We start from the raw sequence: 13,213 nt of genomic DNA, 5'->3' as shown, positions 1-13,213 counted from the left end.
GGGGTGATCCACTGTGTAGATTCCCCAGTAAGGTCATCAATAGATTCTGCAGCTGGGGAAAATGCTCATGGAATATTTTGAAATTTTGTTGATGAAAACAAACTGGATTGTGCTCCTGTGGGTAATGGTAAGATCATTTTTCTTTCCTTCCTGGATTTATGTATATTGATTTTTAAATGTTATTTTTTAACAAAAAATGTTAGGTTTTCCTCATGGATTGATCCTGAGTTATTATGAATTTTTAGCTGTGATGTACTAATCTAAGATTTGAGTCTGTATGATGGATATAGAAAAGAAAGACTTTTATGTTACTACTTTTTTTTATCATGAATTTGTTTTCATTGTACCTGTTTAATAATAGTTGCTTAGGTGTCTAGTGTAGCACTTACAAACAAGGTTCACAATGGGTGTGTCATTGGTTATGTTGGCAAATGTGTGAAAGTAAATGGCAAAATCCTTCATCTAATACACCTGCACATTCAAAATACTTCCTGTTTGAGATTCCCTTTACTAAGGGAGTGGTGTAGTAATTTTAGAATTAGTATGCTTTGGCACACCCATTATGCACTCACTCAATTTACCTTTGTCTTTAGGGTTGGCACCTGGGCCAAGACAGGTTCCTAGAACTCTCGATGTACGTATGAACTTGAGCTCCGTGATGGCAGTACAGCATCACTTTATAAGAGTAATGGCGGAGAAGTTTTGAAGCACTGGCAGATTGACAAGGTTAAGTGCTGATAACTGTGGAATGATATGGGTGTGGCGACCTATTACAAAGTATGAAGTGACCAGTTTTATAAACCCAGGTTTTCTTGATCTAGCTGTGCTGTTAAAGTTGTTCACTGCATTAATAAATTATAAAATAATTGAAGTACTCTGGCGCACTGGAAAAATCAAGAGGAAGTGAGACCAAACAAAGATGGTGCTCTTCATGTGGAAGATCACAGCAGAGCTGCATCAAGAAAGCTTGGGGTTATAACCATATGATTATTGATTGTGATCATTTCTAGATGTGATTGATTGTGATCACTTCTAGTATGCATGGCATCTTGTGTTGCGTGACTCAATCGCCTGTGACTTTCAAGCCTTGCTATTTCAGTAACACATAATTCTGAATTCTTAAAGGGAAGAAGTACTGAGCCAGCTTGTTGAGCTGAAGCCGTTATCACTTCACTTGCTTCAAATTTGCTCTTTCATCCCACTGTGGTAGCTTCTATTCACAAGCCTCATCTTATTCATTATGTGATGGCAAATTATTTTATTTGATACAGCTTGCTGAAGCGCATAATGCATAGTCTAGATCCATTTAACTTGACCGAAAGTTGACCTGCGGTCAGCAGACCTGCTGATACGGTAACTTTTATTTTGGCCGTGTCTGGTACATGTGGGTTTTTTTTTTAGGATTGCATTTCTTGCACAATCAGAAATAATATTTTTGGTGCGTGTAACACTGCACTGATTATGAAATAATTGAGCAGAGGAATGTGCATATTGGAAAAGCTAAAAGGAAGTAAGACCAAATGAAAATGGTGCCCTTCATGTGGAAGATCACAGCTTGCAGATTTTATAGGTCTGATGTACAAGTTGATCAATGTCTGTGTACAAGCATGTCTGTGTTCCTAAAATTATTATTTTGCAATTATAATATCTGTAGCATTAAATACCTGTTCATTGAAATATCATACAGTGAAATAATGACAGCATGAAAAAATTCTGAGCCAGCAACAAAGAAAATATTTTTACATTCTGCCAGTGTGTTGATCAGTTTCTAAAATCGGATGCTATCGTTTGAAACTAACTTTTTCCCATTTAAAAAAAATATTTTAACTTGGCGAATGTAACTCCCCTCCGATCTGAACTTTAAATGTGCAAGAGTTTCTCCAAATATTTATCAAGCACTGTAACAGAAGTTTTGTGATAGGAATTGTATAAGCTATTGGAACTGCTGCAGTCCAGCATTCAGAGTGCCAAGCAATCTAATTGAGTCCGCTGAAATAAAATGAATTGGCTATTAGTCATGAGCATCAGATGTTTTTGGAGGAAGTATTATTTCTGATATTCTGTCAAGCATCCATTTTTTTAAACTTTTGGGCTGGTAATATTAATTAAATCCAAATCATTTTCACAAATATCCTGCTTTAAATGGAAACTTTAAAATATCCAGCTGGAATGGCTAATTCAATACAGTAATTTCATCTTTTTAGTTTTGCCATAGTGAAATTAATGAAAGTATTCTTTGAAGAATTCATTTGGTTTCTGACAAGCTGACAGAAGCTATATATTGTTTGATTTTTAGTTAATGGTGTCTCCCTTCAGAATGCAGTTTTTCCCCCTTTTTTCCTTAAGCAACCAGCTTCCTATTAGTAGAGGATAATCTCCATAGTTTTACCACAGGGGAATTTTCTTCAGAACTTCAAACACATTTAGTTAGAGGTAGCATTCAAACATATACTCCTATATAATACGCTGTATCCAGAGCAAACTTCAAATACTATTTTGCATATGTATTGAATTGCTGGTTGATGCAAATTAGTCCATGCATAAAGTCTCTACAGCAATTAGGAGTTTTTATAACCCTTTTCTCTTCAGCTAACCCCTTTTCTCCTTCAGTAACCCTTGTAAGTTTTGCAATTTAGCTGCCTTTTAGTGCTGGAAATTTGTCTGTATCTCTTCCTCAGACATTGATATTTTTCCAACTTGAAGTTATGTACTGTGATGAGACTGAAGCAGTCAGAGATCACAAAATTTCTAAAAAGCTGTTGTTATTTCTGAAATAAAAAGACTGTTATGGGAATCATGCTGCTCTTCATTAAGTAAGAGTGCTTATTATGCTCAGCCCACGTATGAACATTGGCTCATTGCTCTGGATATGAAATAATTATGGGCTATTCTGAGGGAAATGGTGCTAACTTTATATTGCAAATATTGCTTTAAAACGTGTCGAATTAAATGATTTGGTTGCTGTATTATGGTGTCAATCCTTTGTTTCATTCACAGTTATTCTCTATAATTGGATTTGAAAAATAACAATGACTAAGACAGTTTAATGCACAGTGTAACATGCATACATCTATTCTCAAATCGAATTTCAGTCAATTTAGTGGATACTTCTGGCCTTGAGGCTCAATTATGTAATATAATTTAATCTTTTGTGATTAACGGGAGCATTCTGTAACATGAGCCCTGCACACAGATTGAAGTGTGTCTACTCAAAGACTAAACTGTTTACAAGATTGAATTCAGTTTCTGCTCCATATTTTCTACTTTCTGTCATCAGTATGAATATGGGAGATTAATAATCCAGGCTATGGAGCTTTAAAGAGGTTCATCCTTTTTGTGATTATTAGTTGGATGAAAGGAAAACTCTAAAAATCCTAGAGTTAAATTATTTAAAGAAACAGTATCTGTGAAACTCAAGGATCCTCTAATTTGTCTGTCCTGTTAAGCCCATTTTTTTTTTCCAGTCTGTTTATGCTCCACTGATCTTGTATCCACATACCTCGACTCCATTTTGTTCAGTTCCTTGTCCCAGGTCATATCATTTCCACTATGGACTTCCAGCCCCTCTACACTTATATCCCCCATCAGAAGGGCCTTAAAGCTCTCTGCCTCTTTCTGGACACCTGACCTAACCATTTCCCCCCCCCCCCCCCCCGCCCACCACTATCCTCCTCCACCTGGCAGAACATTTTCTCTTGAGTGCACCCCCACTTTCTCCAAACCCAAAGTGGACACCCAGCTATACCTGCCTTTTTGACAGCTACCTGGAGCAGTACATGTTCTAAGCCTACGCTGGTAACACTCCCCAACTCTTTCTAACTCTCGTTGATGCTGCTTCCTGCAGCCATGCTGAGTTCATCAATTTTATCAACTTTGCATCTAATTTCCATCTTGCCCGTAAATTTACTTAGTCTATCCCTTGTACCTCTCTCCAGTTTCTTGATCTCTGTCTGTCTCCATCTTGGGATATCTTTTTCTGATTCTTACAGTTCCTTGACTATAACTCTTCCCATCCTGTCACCTGTAAAAATGCCATTTCCTTTTCTCAGTTCCTCCACCTCCACAGCATCTGTTCTCAGGATAAGACTTTCCATTTAAGAACATTCATGGTGCCCTCCTCTTTCAAAAAAAAACAGGGGTTCCCTTCCACCAGTACCAATGCTGCTTTCACCCACATCTCCATTCCCCACACATCTACCCTCACTCCATCCTCCTGCAGTCATAACAGGGGACAGAGTTCCCCTTGACCTTACCTACCACTCCATACATCCCTCAATCCAGCACATCATATTCTTCTGCCACCACTAAACAAATCTCCCCTTCCCACCCCCACCCCACTCTGCTTTACTTAGAGATCACTCTATATGCGACTCCCTTGTCCACTCATCCTTCCCCACTGATCTCCCTCCTGGCACTTACCCTTGCAGGTGGAGCTCCTGCCCCTACGTCTCCTTCCTCACCACCACTTAGGGCCCCAAACATTCCTTCCACTTGGGGCGACACTTCAACAGCAAGTTTGTTGGAGCCATCTTTTGTATCTGTTCAGTCCCTGGAGTGTGGCCTCTTTTATATCGCTGAGACCTAATGTAGATTGGGGGGACCTCTTCATCAAGCATCTTCACTCCGTCCACCACAAAAGGCTGGGTCTCCACTTAAATTCAACTTCCCATTCCCATGATGACATCTGTCCATGGGCGCCTCTTCTGCCACAACGTGGTCACACTCGGGTTGGGGGAGGGGGGGAAGCACACATCATAATCTGCTGGGTTAGCCTTCAACCTGATGGCATGAACACCAATTTTTCCAACTTCCAGTAATTCCTTACCCCTTCCCACCCCCTTTTTTTTTCCAATTCCACATTTGTGTACCCCTCTTAACCCTTCTCACCTCCCTTTGGGTCCCCTTCTCTGTCCTTTTCTTCCATAGTCCTCTCCAATTTAGATTTCTTTTTCTCAGCCCCTTAACCCTTTCAGTTATCACCACCCAACTTCTTACTTCATCCACACTTCCCCCTTTACCTGGTTTCACCTATCACCTGTTAGCTTGTACTTCTTCCCTATTATCCTCTTCACTTTCTTCCCCCTTCCTTTCCGGTCCTGAAGAAGGATATAGCCCAAAACAAAAGTTGTTTGTTCCACTCCATAGGTGGTGTTGTGTTGCTGAATATCTGTGAGCCATAAGGCTTTATTTCAATGTAAAACTCTTTATACAGTGCCTTGAAAAAGTATTCATCCTCCACAACTATTTTCACATTTACTGTCTCATTTTCTAAATTTTAACATATATTGAAGTCAGAATCTTTTGAGCTAATCTAAAAAAAACATTTGTGCATCATGTCAAATCAAAAGAGAAATTCCAAACTCTGTCAACAATTTACTAAAACCACAGCCACACTGCCCCTCTAAGCCTTGTCACCAGAGAAGAACGGCACATTTAAGAGCAGCTAATGTGACGGCAACAGTCACTCTGAGCGAGATGCAGAAGTCAGCGGCTGCAGCTGGAGATGAAGTTCATGGCTCCACAATCTTTCAGGTCTTGCACAAAAAGGGGTATTTGTGGAAGAGTGGCAAAGAAGAAGCACTGGCTTTAAAAAAAAAAACCATACCTTGTCCATAAAGACTTTGCAAAGCGTCACTTAGGAAATGCTGTAAAGATGTGGAAGAAGGTCTTGTGGTTGGATAAGACTGAAGTGGAACTTCTTGGCCACAACACTAAGCGGTTCATCTGGCGTAAATCTAATACTATGCATCAGCCAGGAAGCACCATCCCTTCTGTAACGTATGGTGGAGATAGCATCATGTGATGGGGACACTTTTCAGCAGCAGGAACTGAAAATATGGTCAGGATTGACGGGAAGGTGAATGCTACTAAGTATGGAGAGATCCTGGATAAAAACCTGCTAGTTTCTGCCAGAAAGCTTAAACCAGGGAGGAAGTTTGTCTTTCAGCAGGACAAAGACCCAAAGCACACTGCCAGAGCAGTCATGGAGTGGCTTCAAGTGAAGAAAATCAATGTCCGAGAGTGGCTCAGTCAGAGTCCTGACCTTAAACCGATTGAGCATCTCTGATAAGACTTCAAGATTGATTTCCTCCACTGCTCGCCAACCATCTTGGCACAGCTTAGAGCAATTTTGCAAGGAGAATGGGTAAATCTTGCTCCATCACATTGTGCAAGGCTAATAGAGACTTACCCAAAAAGATGATTGGTTGGAATATCTGTGAGAAGTGTTTCAACTAAGTACAGGTTTCCCCCTCAATCCGAAGGTAGAGCGTTCCGATGAAACCGTTTGTAAACTGAAATGTCGTAAAGTGAAGAAGCAATTACCATAAATTTATATGGGGAAAAATTTTGAGTGTTCCCAGACCCAAAAAAATAACCTACCAAATCAAACCAAATACCACATAAACCTAAAATAACACTAACGTATAGTAAAAGCAGGAATAATATGATAAATATACACCCTATATAAAGTAGAAATATTGTATGTGCGGTGTAGTTTCACTTATCAAAATCCGGAAGACAGCGAGCCAAAATCAATTTTGGAAAAAAAATCGGCACGTACCACATGATTACACACGTACACGCATGCGCAAACAACTGCCTGGACAAGGCTTCACGGTCATTGTAGTCTTTCTCGAGGTAAACATACGTATAAAGCGGGCATCTTTTTTTTGTAAAAGCGAAAATCCTCTTTGGTTGGCGAAAACAGGTACTAATGTAGGTCTTTCGTAACAGCGAGTTGTTGAAAAATGGGGAACACCTGTACTGAGCAAAAAGGATGAATATTTTTGAATAACTGATATATCAGTTTTGGAAATGTTAGTTTTCCATGCTTTACAATTTTTCTGTTTTTTTTTTAATGGGGGAGGGTGGCTCTAGGAGCATGTGATTCCCAAATGAAAATTCTCAGTTAACTAGGTCAAAATCCCTGGTTGTAATAAATACTCGTTTATGTAAACAAAGAATTGGGGGCTGAATTCTTCTACAAGTCAGTGTATTCATGTTGCTATCTTTCCCCCAGAAGATATGACCTGTTTGAACTTGAGGTGGTTTGACATTCACCCACATGTTCAGGGGAAAGAAATTCCTGTTGATACATATCTGTGACAAGTAGCTGCAAGTAAAAATCTGTGATTTTCTTTAATCTTTGTGACCGAGGCAGGATCGTTTGATACATTTAAAGAGTTTGTTTCTGTGACTAAGTTATTCGGAATGACTTTTAATTATTTAGATAATATACAGTGGAGTGTCAAATAGAAGAAGTGTAGAATCAAGAATTATTTTTGGGTAATTTATTAAAATGTTATTGCAATTATATAATATGGCCAGCATGCTGTGAAGTAAGACTTGAGAGATTATGGAGTTGCTGGAAATTTTGAGCAGCACATGAAATGCCTGAGGAACTCAGCAGATCACACTGCATCTATGCAGTGAAACAGCCAATGTTTTGGGCAGAGACCCTTCATCAGGACTGGAAAATGAAAGGTCTTGGCCAAAACATTGACATTTTATTTCCCTCCATCGATGCTACCTGACCTGTTGAGTTCCTCCAGCATGATGTGAAGTAAGTTCAAAGCAAGCGTACCCATGGACTTGCTCTTTTAATTTTTTTTTGTCCTGGTGAGCAAGCTGTATACTAGTATACTGCATAATGAAACTTTAATGCTTGTCTTGGAGTTAATTCAGCAAAGGGTTAAAAAAAAGTCTAGTTCTTAATTACATACCAACTTACTAAAAGAAGAAAATATCTAAAATTATGCATTCTTAAGATTTGTCTGTGAATGAATACATTTGGCAGTGTGGATAAGTCAGAATACCAATCTGCCCATGGGGTTAACACGAGGAAATCTGCAGATGCTGGAAATTCAAACAACAACACACACATCTATAGATGCTGCCTGGCCTGCTGTGTTCCACCAGCATTTTGTGTGTGTTGCTGCCCATGGGGTTTGTTGCTTCTCAAATACTCTGCAAAATATTTGTTATGAATCTGATGTGTTTTGTTTATAAAGCTAATAATCAGGACGCTGAATAGAATATATGTTCTGAAACAAGTCCTTCAGTATGTCACAGCTAGTGTTGTGTTCATTTTTGTACCACTGTAATCTCTTCCTTGTGGTTACCTAGTCTACCAAAATACATCTATGCTTTCAGCCTTTGACTCCCCATTCCAGGATCTATTCTTTACCCAGAACACAGAGATACTTTTCTGATTCACAGTTGGATTTCTCTTTGCTTTTTCTTGATAGGCAAGACTCAGTTCTGGAACAAACCTGCTAGATCTTTTTATTTCCACACATCCTTGTTCCTCTCAATGCTGAGATAAAGGCCAGTATCCAAAATATAAAACGTGTTTCGAAAAGAGCGGAAGAGAACTTAATTTGCAACGTACCAAAGCCCACTGACTTCCGTAGCTACGTCATCATACTTCCTCCCATCCTGCCCACTTTATAAGGGCTTCATTGGATTATCTCGGTTTCTCTGTCTCTGTAACATTTGCTCTGGTGCTGAGATGTCTCTGAAATGCCCTCCTTCCTTAACTGTGCTTTATCCCTCTATAATAGTCTATTTCTGTTGTCTCTTCTCTTCCTGGACAGAGTTAGAATGATGTTCCCCTGGTCCTTGCCTTCCACCCCACAAGCCTCCACATTCAGTAGATCATCCTTTGCATTCTCTGCCAGTTCCAACAGGATTCTACCACTAGATAGATATTCCACTCCTCACCCCTTGCAGTGATGGTTTCAGGAGTTCAACCAGCTGTGCAGCTCGAAGGCAACTTACTCACGACCAATTTTGTCCTTGCCTGTTGCCCATGTGCATTTCTGGTTGGAGTTACTGAATGCCAAGTAGAATGGCCATTTGTTCAGCTCATTGTGAAGTACATCAAGGGCAATTTAGCCCCCATCTACATTTTCCTAATTTGATGATAGAACTTTGGATTATTGTTGCATGGGAAACCATCAGAACGTACATGCTGGTGTTTATGTATTTACGCACATTATTTTCCATAGCCATCCTTTAACCTCTAACTTTATTTTTATATAACATATTCTTTATAATTGTTGAATGTTGTTTTCATTGCATGTTGTGCCAACACACCTCAACGAATTCCCAATGCGTGTAAACGTCTGTGGTGAGTAAGGTTGATCCCTGATAATATTACTTAACGGAGCAAACGTGTGCAGCGTGGCATATTCGGAAATGTATTTTACTAGTAACCAATTCCACAAAACATTGCCAGGAGCGGTTTCCTGATAAAAGCACGTCTTCTCTAACATTGGAACAGATGATATATTGTGGGTAGATTGAACAATTCCAGAGTTCCCAACCTAAAGATACAGCTTGCCTTTCTTTCTGAATTTTGTGCTTACCATTAGGAATGTATGGCTCGATTTTTAATTGCGTGGCTCAGTGTTTCTCTGTGTGCTGTGCAGTCCAATTGCTGTCAATAAAAAGGCCAAAAATTAGCAACTTGACTGCTGGGATGTGGAGGTTTCCTGTTGTTCTCAATGTCAGGGTATATTCTAGAGTTAGGGTTCGCAGCAAATATTAACTTCAGCAACCAATCTTTAGACCTGAATGTGGATTGTAGATTAAATTAAAAATGCAGCACTGGACAACAGTTTCCTGGAGCTGTGGACTGCAGTTACCTGTAATTGAAAACGAGACAATGCTGATTAATGTTAATTTTGGGTGCGAAGAAGGAGGTGTGAAAATTATATGTGATTCAAAGGGAGCATTGCAGATACATTGTAACAATAGAATTGTCCTGCTGCTGCCTTTTGATCTTCGGCATATAAAATGCCATGTGATATTGGGTCAAACGGGCCTCTTCCTTCAAAAGTGTCTCATTTTGTTGAATAAAACACTTCTGTATCCACTAAACTTCAGTTTCTCTCCGGTGACTTTGTTCATGTTACAGCACTAAGTTCTCTCTTTACTAAATGCATACAGTGCCCCAGACGCATGCATAAATGTTCAGACACATGTATTCTGTGGATTTTCGATAGTGTATACACGGCCTGCATAGCATATGTATCTTTCAAGGAGCTGATGAATCTTGCTTTCACTTGGCATGTGGTGAGAGGTGAAAAATCTAATTTTAAAACCTGAGAAGTTTTTTTTCATGCAGAATATAGTTTGTATGGAGAAAGCTGCTAGACGCAGTGGTTGAGGCAGATATATTAAGACCACATTGGATAGTTACCTCGGTAGGGAAGGTTTAGAAGGATACTTGTCGGGCGTGGGCAAATGGGACTGTTTAGGTCAAGATCTTAAATACGAGGAAATCTGCAGATGCTGGAAATCCAGTGCAACACACACAAAATGCCGGAGGAACTCAGCAGGCCAGGCAGCATCTATGGAAAGGAATGAACAGTCAACACTCTGGGCTGAGACACTTCATCAGGACTAGAAAGGAATGGGGAAGGAGTCGGAACAAGAAGGTGGGGGGAGGGGAGGAAGTGGTACAAGCTGGCATGTGCTAGGAGAGGGGGAAGGGTGAAGTAAAGAGCTGGGAAGCTGATTGGTGAAAGAGAGGCAGTGTAGAACAGACCCAACGAGCTGCAATGCATAGAACCCACCTATTTGACACTAACTTAGCCGCAGGACACTTTACAATGACCAATTAACCCACTTATTGGTATGTTTTTGGATTGTGGAAGGAAACTGGAACACCCGGAGGAAATACGTGTACTCATGAGACAAATGTATCATCTCCTTACAGAAGATCTCCTTATTGAATTCCCAACTCCGGAATGACCCTTGACACAATTTTGATCACTACCGTTCTACACTCTATAGGCCTGTAGCTCTGATTTACAAGGCTGGGCAGAATGCCTTCAACCCTCTAATTATCCATCATTGTTAATCCTTGGCTGTTCCTGCACAACATCCATTCAATGGGCTTTCCTGCTCTCCTCCTTCCATTTGATAATTACTGAGTCTGTTCATATCGTCACATTAAGTTGGATTATTGATGTTTGTGGACGTGACCATTTTGCCTAATTGTTAACTGCTTGTGGCTGTTTGCACTTTTGTAAATTGTTGGCTGCTATTGTGTTCTCTGTTATGGTATTGTCCTATGTTTTATGCGTGGCACTGAGCCACAATCAATTTTGGTATCTTTCACACTCTGGCAATAAAGTGCTTCTGGTTCTGATTGCTGACCCACTCCTCGGCTTGGATGAACTCAGTTATATCATAAACAATCGGAAAGGCATTTTCTTACACAAGAATTGTTCACAATGCCTTGGGCACACTGCACAGCAGTCAGTGTATCTTGGTAATTCATTGCCAGTTTCTTTTCTTACTGAGCATATGTGTAAAGGGCTCCTATACAACAGGGGTTATTTCATGAAGTTGAAAATCTCAGTAACCTATATTCTGCTAAACTAAAAACTCCTTGAAAAAAAGTGGAGTTTAGGAACAGCAAGGGAAAGACACTGGTAGGAGTAGTGAAAAGACCCCACAAGTGGTTTGTGAACCCATCTTGGAAAAGGTATAACTCAAGAAATAATGACACAAAACAATCATGGGAAGCTTTAATCTTTGTATAGATTGTGTTAAACATGCTGAGGAGGTTAGCAAAGAGAAAGAATTTAAGGTTGTTTTCTACACTGAGCGAAACATTGCTGTCAGTGGGTTCTTGCTGTGATACGTTGCTTACAAAATATGGAGTCCTGTCATGGAATTTTCTTGTGTGCAAATCAGTGTTTCTATTTTGTTTGAAAAGGAAGCAAATTCTGTAAATTACAGCAATTGCACTGCATACTTCCTTCCCATTAATTGTGTTTTTCTGTAATCTGGTCATTTCTGTGGCATATGTCTCTAAGAATGTATTGCACAATGTTTCGGTGCAATGAGCTGACTTTCAGGCCACAGACTGGCTGAGGTCTTTGAACTGTTGGATCGTGGTCTACTGGGATCCCTTTAGGCAGGATTGAATTGACTTTATTTCTGACATCCTTCAAGTAAAAATCTTTATGTTACATCTCCATTGAAATGTGCCATGTGCAATCATAGTAATTTATAATAAATAGAACAGTCAGTGTAATGTAGGGTACACTCAAATCAGCATGAGTTCATCAGTCTGATGGCCTGGTGGAAGAAGCTGTCCCGGAGCCCGTTGGTCCTGGCTTTTATGCTGCTGTACTGCTTCCCTGATAGTAGCAGCTGGAATAGATTGTGGTTGGGAGACTTGGGTCCCCAATGATGCTACTCTTTACACACCTGTCCTTGTAAATGTCCTGAATCATGGGAATTTCATAACTACAGATGTGCTGGGCTATCCACAGCACTCTCTGCAGAGTCCTGCGATTAAGGGGGGTATAGTTGCCATACCAGTCAGGATGCTCTCAAATGTGTCCCTGTAGAAAGTTCTTAGGATTTGGGGGCCCATACCAAACTTCCTCAACTGTCTGAGGTGAAAGAGGCGCTGTTGTGCTTTATTCACCACGCAGCTGGTGTGTACAGAGCACGTGAGGTCCTTGGGGATGTGGATGCTGAGGAACTCGAAGCTGTTTACCCTCTCAACCCTCTCAGATCCATTGATGTCAATAGGGGTTAGCCCATCTCTATTCCTCCTGTAGTCCACAACAGCTCCTTTGTTTTTGTGACATTGAGGGAGAGGTTGTTTTCTTGACATCACTGTGTTAGTAAGGTGATAGTTAGGGCAACAGAATGCTCCTCCTGTAAGATGTGAGAAGCCTTGCGGTTTCCCTGATGACGATATCTGTAGGAAGTGCAACCAATGGCAGATTCTGACAGGTGAAGAAACTGGAGCTGAAATTAGATGTACTCAGGATCTTCCTGGTGGCTGAAAGCTTCATTGATCAGATTTTTTACTGAAGTGGACAGAAGGTTCTCGGGCTGGGAAAGAGAAAGAGACACCAGGATGGTTTATTGTCTCCCATCTAGTAGGGTTAAGGATGTTTTAGTGTGGCTTTTGAATACTCTCAAGGAAGAGAGTGAGCAGCCAGAGGTTGTGATGCACGTTGGTACCAGTGACATTGGTAGAAAAGGGGGACAGGTCCTGTGTAGTAAGTATAAGGAGTTGGGAAAGGGTTTGAAAAGCATTACCTCAAAGTTAGTAATCTCTGAACGAGTCAAGGCAGGAATAGAAAGATAGAAACAGATGAATGAGTGGCTGAGAAACTGGTGTGGAGGGCAGGGTTTGGGGTTCTTGGATCATTGGAACATCTTATGGGGTTAG

At 40.3% G+C, this 13,213-nt stretch overlaps 1 protein-coding gene across 5 annotated transcripts in view; it reads left to right on the top strand.

Moving 5' to 3' along the window:
• Positions 1-13,213, top strand: part of LOC140738810 (plexin-B2-like) — a 242,601-nt gene that overhangs the window by 28,788 nt on the left and 200,600 nt on the right. The window contains exon 1 of one of the 5 annotated variants that reach the window (XM_073066681.1): positions 618-726. The exons of the other annotated variants lie outside the window; for them this stretch is intronic. The gene's annotated coding sequence lies outside the window, so the exon portion shown is untranslated. Of the gene's footprint in view, positions 1-617; positions 727-13,213 lie in introns of those variants that run through there. 5 annotated transcript variants of the gene reach the window in all.

Source organism: Hemitrygon akajei, chromosome 14 (genome assembly GCF_048418815.1).
Source record: "Hemitrygon akajei chromosome 14, sHemAka1.3, whole genome shotgun sequence".
Taxonomy (NCBI): domain Eukaryota; kingdom Metazoa; phylum Chordata; class Chondrichthyes; order Myliobatiformes; family Dasyatidae; genus Hemitrygon; species Hemitrygon akajei.
This window is presented reverse-complemented; position numbering and strand designations above follow the sequence as displayed.